Below are 10,111 nucleotides of genomic sequence, written 5' to 3' on the forward strand. Positions count from 1 at the left end.
ATCCCATGGCACTGTTTTGAAGAACTGGGGAGTTTTTCCTTGGCGTCTTGACCAATATTTATCCCTCAATCAACATCATTGAAAACAAATTATCTGGTCATTATCACATTGTGGTTTGCTGTGTGCAAATTGGAAGCCACCTTTCCTACAAGACTGACTCCACTTGAAAGTACTTCATTGGCTGTAAAGAGCTTTGGAACATCCTGAGATAGTGCTATATAGATGCTAAATAAATGCTAGTCTTTCTTTCTCACTCTCGCACACACTCACTCTCTCTCTCTCTCACACACACATACACTTTCATTGCCAAGTCATTGATTTTAATGCGAGCTCTCTCTGCTGCTTTTTTCAGTCCTTTATCCCAAGCACTAATCCCAGGGTGATAATATTGTGTTCATATTTGCCTTTGCTGTCTATATCTGTGGGCCTACTAATTTGCTGTGATCAAAGAAGAAAGATCCTGTTCTAATTATATGAGGTTTTTTTTACTGGTGTTTTGGGAATCACATGCCTAATTTGATCCACTTGTAATTGTGGCTATCAGGTTACAGTGACTGAATATTCTGTCATTCATTACACCACGTTTCAGATTTTGACTGGTGTTTTTGGAGGTGCAATCTGCAGTTTGGTCTTTTCACATTCGGGGCTATGGTTTTTAGTGACTAAACTGATTAAATCTTTTTATTAAAAGGGATCTTTACTAGTGTTTCATGAATTGCACTCCAGAAAAATGACCATTTTTCAATAAAAACTGAAAACAATTATATAACACCACTAACATGATTCTGGCTACACTATAGTCCCATTATTCTCAAGAGGAATTCTTGAAGAGTGCAACGTGTAAAGATGTGACACTAAATTTATTATGTGTTTTGCTCCTTATAGCATCACTGCCAAGGACAGCACCACAGAGGTCGTATATAACATCTGGAAGTGATCGCTTCAAGAGGCAAAGCTAATACCGAGGCTCAATGGTTCTTTAATGTCACTGTGCTGACGTGAGTGTCTGGTAGGAAGAGAGCTGGAGAAAAGTTTCGTATTGTAAACATAGGTTTCAATAATCATTTAAATAACAAGGAGACTCACAAAAACCACAACTGACATTTAAAACACTTAACAAATATAAAACATGTGTGGTCTATCTGGGTTTTATTTTAAGCTATGAATAAAATCAATGGTGTCAGCAGAGTTTGAGGGCAAGAATAGGTAATGACATTTACATTGTCATATTGGCTAATATTTCCATGCCTGAAAGGGCAGTGGAAGCAGATTCGATATTAACTTTCAAAAGAAAAAAAGAGACTTGCCTTTATATAGCGCCTTTCACAACATTGGCAGGTCCCAAAGCACTTTACAGCTAGTGAAGAACTTTTTGAAGTGTAGGCACTGTTGTAATGTAGGAAAAATTGCAGCCAATTTGGCACAACAAGCTCCCAGAGACAACAATTAGATAATGACCAGATAATCTGATATTTTAGTGGTGTTGGCTGAGGGATATATATTGGCCAGGACACCAGGTCCTCTTGTCTTCTTCAAAATAGTGCCATGGGATCTTTTACATCCACCTGAGAAGGCAGAGGGGACCTTAGTTTGATGCATCATCCAAAGGATAGCATCGCCCTCAGTACTGCATTGGAATGTCAGTGTTGATTTTGTGCTCGAGTTTCAGGAGTGGGGCTTAAATCTACAATCTTCTGACTCAGAGGTGAGAGTGCTACCAATGGACACAGTAAAGAAACTGGACATACTTGAGAAAAGGAAAATATGGGGAAAGAGTGGAGTGAATTGGTTAATTTTTCCAAAGAGCCAACAAAGGCATGAGTGACCAAATGTCCTCCTTTGGTGTTGCATGATTCTATGTTCTAAGATATAAATACAGGCCCTCTGGGAGGTGTCTCTATAGGGGGCATGCAATGATATCCGAGACAGCAACAGACTTGTTATAAAACATGGTTTGCATTCATGAGAAACAGTTTCGAGCTTTCATTGGCTGTATTTATACTCCCATCTTTGCACTGTTGTGAAGCAATGTGTGTGGAGGTAAAAGTTGTGGCATAACTGGAGTCAGTTTGGTGTTTGCAACAATCCGAGGGATTTGAGGCCACTTTGGGGAGGTCGTCTCTCACTGTTTGTCATTTATTGACACATCAATTGCAGCTTACAGCAAAGCTTCCACCTCGCTGAGATACTGAGGTAGGTGGATAAACATTCAGATCACTGTGTGACACCCCATCCCACTGTGATCTCAAAATTCTGTGCTGCCAGGAACATGTGAGCAATTCACACTTAGTATGTTGTAGGTAATGTAAATAAACCCTTTGACTTCATACTGAGTGCAGTATAAATCCAACTTAGTGCAAAGTTTCACTTAAAAAATGCCCAGTTCATTGGACTTCCTGGAAACTTCCTAAACATGTTGTTCAATGTTTTTAATATTAGGAGAAAGTGAATGTTCCCACTTGACCTTTCACACCAAGCATTGAAAATTAGCTGCTTGGGGAACAGAGCTCTATACATGCATGCAAGCACATTGTTATTAAGCTTAGTGTGAAATACAGTCAGCAGAATAACTCAGATCTATCAGTTGTATGTTTGTGACAGTTGTAATATGAATGCAACCATATGAGACCACCTCAAGAATTTAATCTCACACTGTTTCATCTTCCACCAGCAGGAGCATAACTGCAACTGGTATGTTTTATGGAACCTGTTTAATCTGCTGTCATTCCCAAATATTAACCCTTCTCCTGCAATCTTCCCTGCCTCAAGCCCAGCTCTTTCATTACCACTGCCTCAGACCCAGCTCTAGCCCTTGACTTCACAGCACACTCCTTTAAAAATATGTTTAATGATTACTTCAAGAAAAACTAAAATGACCAATGAATCTCCTGTGATTTGTTTATATAGAATCATAGAACAGTTGTGGCACAGAAGGTGGCAATTTGGCCCATCATGTCCGTGCCAGCTCTCTGCAAAAGCAACTCAGCAGGTGCCACTCCCCAGCCCTTTCTCTGTAGCCCTGAGAATCTTTTGTCTTCAGGTGCTTTTCCAATTCTCCTTTTGAAAGCCACAATTGAATCTGCCTCCACCACACTCTCAGGAAGTGCATTCCAGATTGTAACCGCTGGATGCATAAGGAAGCCTTTCCTCATGTCGCTGTTGCTTCTGTTGTGTTATTAGGTTCTCAATACAAATGTACCAAGCACTCAGATAGTGAATGGTGAACTCAACAAACCCTTTATTACAGAATAACAGAATTAAAGGAGAGCTCCTCAATACACGTGCTACCTATTGACTACCGCTCCAACTACTGTATCTGTATCACATGTTAGCTTGCATCACTTCCTGTGATGATGTATACTAAACTATTACATATTCAGCAGTAAGTTAACTAGTTAAATCAATATCACAACAGCTTCTTTTGCCACTCACGTTAAATTGCTGTCCTCTGGTTTTCAACTCTTCCACCAACGGGAACAGTTTCTCCCTATCTACTCTGTCTAGACCCTTCATGATTTCGAACATCCCTATCAAATCTCCCCTCAACTTTCTCTTCTCTAAGGAGAACAACCATAAGAACATAAGAGCATAAGAAATAGGAGCAGGATTAGGCCATATGATCCCTCCAGCCTGCTCTGTCATTCAAGAAGATCATGGCTGATCTGATCTTGGCCTCAACTCCATTTCACTGCCTGTTGCCACATCTCCATCTTAAATGGGCACCCCCTTTTGGAACTATACCCCTTAGTTCTAGATTGCCCCACAAGGGGAAACCCAAGCATCACTTTTCCTGTCAAATATTACCTCAGAAAATATTCAAAAATTCATGCTTTATGTTGCTTTGATACAAAGATAAATTCATTTTTTACCGTAAAACTCTGACTTTCTATTTCCAATACTTTTTCATTCATTCATGGGATGTGTGTGCATTTGTTGCCCATCCCTAATTGCCCTTGATAACTGAGTGGTTTGCTGGGCCATTCCAGAGGGCAGTTAAGAATCAACCACATTGTTGTGGGTCTGAAGTCAAATGTGGGCCAGACCAGGTAAGGGCAACAGATTTCCTTCCCAAAAAGACATCAGTGAACGAGATGGGTTTTTATGACAATCAAGGCACCATTACTGAAACTAGCATTCAATTCCAGATTTTTATTAATTTATTGAATTTAAATTTCACCAGCTGCCATAGTGGGATTTGCACCTGCGCCCCCAGGGCTTTAGCCTGGGCCTCTGAATTTGTAGCTCAGTGACATTATCACCACACCACCATCTACCCTTATTGTTAGCTATGTCATGAGTAGTGAGACTTATAAACAACAAGGCCTGCCACATTTTGTGAATGGGTAGTCAAAACTAAATCTGGAAGTTCTAGGCACAATTCCATTCTTTTGCCTTGATGATTCTCCTCATAAATCTAATAGCTCTGGGAGTTCTTACAAACTCAATCCCTAGGCTTCTCAGAGAGATGCAGATCCAAAGGTAAACCTTGTTGGATACAATTCATACACACAGAATGTGCCTAATTAAATTAAAATAAGTTTAATCACTTTCTTGTAATGTTTCTATTCAAATCATGGAAAGCTATTCGTGTCCGTGCTGGCCAACAAGTAGCCATCCCGCCTAATCCCACTTTCCAGCTCTTATCTATTGCTTTGTAGCTTACAGCACTTCAAGTGCATATCCAAGTACTTTGTAAATGTTAGGAGGGTTTCTGCCTCTACCACCCTTTCAGGCAGTGAGGTTCAGATCCCCACTCTCTCTGGGTGAAAAGAAATTCCCCTCAAATCCCCTATAAACCTCCTACCTTTTATCCTAAGTCTATGGTTGTAAACCTTATTAACAGTGGTAAATTTCTTCACTTAATTAGCAGCCGAAAAGGTTTAGTCATAACTTTTGCAAACCGCTTATCGCTGATTGCTGGTTGATAACTTTTGAAGATTGTGATTGGTGATTTTTTGACAGGCAAGATGAGTGCCTTGTAAAATCATTCCTAAGCATCCATTAATTTCTATGAAACCATTTAAACTCTTGAATCAGATTAGCACCTAGTGAACACTCCTGGTATTATGTTATGTACAAAGCTTGAAATCTTTTAAATGAGGCTGCTATTAGGCAGTTTTCGTCATTTATGAGTGGTTGCAGTCTTGTAAACTCCTTTGTAATTGTTGAGTCTGCTATTGAACAGCAATGTCCCCTATGATGTGTGTTTAATAACTCAAAACATTATATAATGCAGGACAGTTTGTTCAGAATGTTTACTGAGTAGACTTGCTTCAATATCATTTGCAAATATGAGTCTGGGACACATGGGATGGATTTTCTACATGCTGTCTGGCCATAATACTAGCATTACATATTGGCTGCCTTGTCTCTAATGAATGGTTGTTGCCCGTACATACCAGTTTTATCCCTGAGTGGCAAGTTAAAAATCTATGCATATAGATGTTCAGATGTAATTTTCAAAGAATCTCCACAGCAAAACCTCTGCTAATAGGTTTCTACAGATTTCCTGATTTAGATGGGTCTTCCCTTTTCCACTGTGGACAGCCTGTTAATCAGGCTGTATTAGTATCAGAAACATAACTCGTAGTGCTGCAATACACAACTTTAGCGTGAGACAAAAATTGCAAAGCTTCAATTTGCTATGAAATTATTCCACCTTCAGCCCGAGCAGCTCTTCCTCCTAATCAGAGAACTGATTATCTGACTTGCCTAATACATCCTGTGTCTTTTGGAATTCCCTTAACAACAATACATGTCATTAGGTAATGTACTTCTAAAGTTACGGATAGGTGTGTTTTGTGCTAGATTGGGAAAGGTAGTATGTTATATCAGAAGTCCCTAAATATATTATATCATGTGACAGGAATAGCAAGTGAAATAGATTCCAGGAATTACATTATGACTATGTATTATAGGTCTTTAAACATTAATAATGAGGCTCAATGCAGCATTACTGTATGTATGTCTCTTTCAAGAAGCCAAGCCGAGATCCATTGACCACAGAGGGAAAGATGAAAAATAGCAGATAACAAAGGTGGGAAGTGGAGGGCACAGCGGGGAGATCCTTGGAGTACAACTAAATGATCAAATGAAAAAGAGACCATGGGAATAATGTCATCAGCAGTGAAAGACACACTAGGAGTCCATTTGGGTAGAACTGGGAACAAAAAGGGATAGGAAAGGAGGTTACTAAGATAGCAGCTGGGAAAGATAGGAGCAAATGGATGTGAAGGTAAAGCTCATACGTTGCAATGGATCTATGTGGGGGGCCATGGAAACAATGGATCTATGTGGGGGGCCATGGAAACAATGGATCTATGTGGGGGGCCATGGAAACAATGGATCTATGGGAGTCCATTTAAACAATGGATCTATGGGGGGGCATGGAAACAATGGATCTATGGGGGGGCATGGAAACAATGGTTCTATGGGGGCCATGGAAACAATGGATCTATGGGGGGCCATGGAAACAATGGATCTATGGGGGGCCATGGAAAGAATGGATCTATGGGGAGGGGCATGGAAACAAGGGATCTATGGGGGGGCCATGGAAAGAATGGATCTATGGGGGGCCATGGAAACAATGGATCTATGGGGGGGCCATGGAAATAATGGATCTATGGGGGGGGCCATGGAAAGAATGGATCTATGGGGGGCCATGAAAACAATGGATCTATGGGGGGGCATGGAAAGAATGGATCTATGGGGGGGCCATGGAAAGAATGGATCTATGGGGGGCCATGGAAACAATGGATCTATGGGGGGCCATGGAAACAATGGATCTATGGGGGGGGGCATGGAAAGAATGGATCTATGGGGGGCCATGGAAACAATGGATCTATGGGGGGCCATGGAAACAATGGATCTATGGGGGGCCATGGAAACAATGGATCTATGGGGGGGGCATGGAAACAATGGATCTATGGGGGGCCATGGAAACAATGGATCTATGGGGGGCCATGGAAACAATGGATCTATGGGGGGGGGCATGGAAAGAATGGATCTATGGGGGGCCATGGAAACAATGGATCTTTGGGGGGGCATGGAAACAATGGATCTATGGGGGGCCATGGAAACAATGGATCTATGGGGGGGCCATGGAAACAATGGATCTATGGGGGGCATGGAAACAATGGATCTATGGGGGGGCCATGGAAACAATGGATCTATGGGGGGGCCATGGAAAGAATGGATCTATGGGGGGCCATGGAAACAATGGATCTATGGGGGGGGCATGGAAACAATGGATCTATGGGGGGCCACGGAAAGAATGGATCTATGGGGGGCCATGGAAACAATGGATCTATGGGGGGGGGCATGGAAACAATTGATCTATGGGGGGGCCATAGAAAGAATGGATCTTTGGGGGGGCCATGGAAACAATGGATCTATATGGGGGCACTATGGAAACCATGGATCTATGGGAGGCCATGGAAACAATGGATCTATGGGGGGGCCATGGAAACAATGGATCTATTGGGAGGGGCATGGAAACAATGGATCTATGGGGGGGCCATGGAAACAATGGATCTATGGGGGGCCATGGAAACAATGGATCTTTGGGGGGGCATGGAAACAATGGATCTATGGGGGGGACCATGGAAACAATGGATCTTTGGGGGGGGCCATGGAAACAATGGATCTATGTGGGGGGCCATGGAAACAATGGATCTATGGGAGTCCATTTAAACAATGGATCTATGGGGGGGCATGGAAACAATGGATCTATGGGGGGGCATGGAAACAATGGTTCTATGGGGGCCATGGAAACAATGGATCTATGGGGGGCCATGGAAACAATGGATCTATGGGGGGCCATGGAAAGAATGGATCTATGGGGAGGGGCATGGAAACAAGGGATCTATGGGGGGGCCATGGAAAGAATGGATCTATGGGGGGCCATGGAAACAATGGATCTATGGGGGGGCCATGGAAATAATGGATCTATGGGGGGGGCCATGGAAAGAATGGATCTATGGGGGGCCATGAAAACAATGGATCTATGGGGGGGCATGGAAAGAATGGATCTATGGGGGGGCCATGGAAAGAATGGATCTATGGGGGGCCATGGAAACAATGGATCTATGGGGGGCCATGGAAACAATGGATCTATGGGGGGGGCATGGAAAGAATGGATCTATGGGGGGCCATGGAAACAATGGATCTATGGGGGGCCATGGAAACAATGGATCTATGGGGGGCCATGGAAACAATGGATCTATGGGGGGGGCATGGAAACAATGGATCTATGGGGGGCCATGGAAACAATGGATCTATGGGGGGCCATGGAAACAATGGATCTATGGGGGGGGCATGGAAAGAATGGATCTATGGGGGGCCATGGAAACAATGGATCTTTGGGGGGGCATGGAAACAATGGATCTATGGGGGGCCATGGAAACAATGGATCTATGGGGGGGCCATGGAAACAATGGATCTATGGGGGGCATGGAAACAATGGATCTATGGGGGGGCCATGGAAACAATGGATCTATGGGGGGGCCATGGAAAGAATGGATCTATGGGGGGCCATGGAAACAATGGATCTATGGGGGGGGCATGGAAACAATGGATCTATGGGGGGCCACGGAAAGAATGGATCTATGGGGGGCCATGGAAACAATGGATCTATGGGGGGGGGCCATGGAAACAATGGATCTATGGGGGGGCCATAGAAAGAATGGATCTTTGGGGGGGCCATGGAAACAATGGATCTATATGGGGGCACTATGGAAACCATGGATCTATGGGAGGCCATGGAAACAATGGATCTATGGGGGGGCCATGGAAACAATGGATCTATTGGGAGGGGCATGGAAACAATGGATCTATGGGGGGGCCATGGAAACAATGGATCTATGGGGGGCCATGGAAACAATGGATCTTTGGGGGGGCATGGAAACAATGGATCTATGGGGGGGACCATGGAAACAATGGATCTTTGGGGGGGCCATGGAAAGAATGGATCTATGAGGGGGCCATGGAAAGAATGGATCTTTGGGGGGGGGCCATGGAAACAATGGATCTATGGGGGGCCATGGAAACAATGGATCTATGGGGAGGGGCATGGAAACAATGGATCTATGGGGGGGCCATGGAAACAATGGATCTATGGGGGGCCATGGAAACAATGGATCTTTGGGGGGGCCATGGAAAGAATGGATCTATGTGGGGGCCATGGAAACAATGGATCTATGGGGGGGGGCCATGGAAAGAATGGATCTTTGGGGGTGGCCATGGAAACAATGGATCTATGGGGGGCCATGGAAACAATGGATCTATGGGGGGGCCATGGAAAGAATGGATCTTTGGGGGGGGTGGCCATGGAAACAATGGATCTATGGGGGGCCATGGAAACAATGGATCTATGGGGGGGCTATGGAAACAATGCAACAGAAATAAAAGAAACAAACAGCAATGGAAAGTGATAAACAAGGAAAAAAATTGTGAAATAAAAGAGAGTAGTAAGAAATGACAGAGATAAAGAAAAACAAAGACGAGCAAAAATTAAGCAAAGGAGAACAGGAAAAGGAGATAAACAAGTAAAGAGAGAATGAAATAAGTCATTCTCCATTACAAGCGTCACAATTTAATCAGGTTATTTTAGAACTAAGGCTTACCGCCCCACAAAAATGTTCCATTCTTTGTATAAACAATCGTTAACACTGTTATGTTAGTCAAAATGTGTCACTCTGCATACACATTACCAACTAACCTTTACTAAAATCAATTCAAAACATCTGTGTTCGCTATTAAAGTTGAATCCAGCACCTGATCCAAACATAGTTCCAATCCAAACATTGAATTCTGACATCATGCTTGCCAACATTTATTGTAACAAATTCTGGCCAGGTTTCTGCTGTGGAGGTAGTGAGAACAAACCTCCCATGTTGTCACACACTTGCACCTAGTTCAAGAGCTGGCATTGCAGAGGCCTGGAAGTAGATTAGCTGTTATTGTTGGGGGAATGATATGTAGGCCAGACCAAAGAGGAGAACGGAAAACAATGTTCGAGAAATGAACAGACAGCTATATTGGGCATTGCATGGTTACGCCAGTGACCAGTGAAACAGCCTGAAACTAATATACAAGTTAGGAACAAGGGAGA

This window comes from Heterodontus francisci, chromosome 11 (assembly GCF_036365525.1).
Source record: "Heterodontus francisci isolate sHetFra1 chromosome 11, sHetFra1.hap1, whole genome shotgun sequence".
Lineage (NCBI taxonomy): Eukaryota > Metazoa > Chordata > Chondrichthyes > Heterodontiformes > Heterodontidae > Heterodontus > Heterodontus francisci.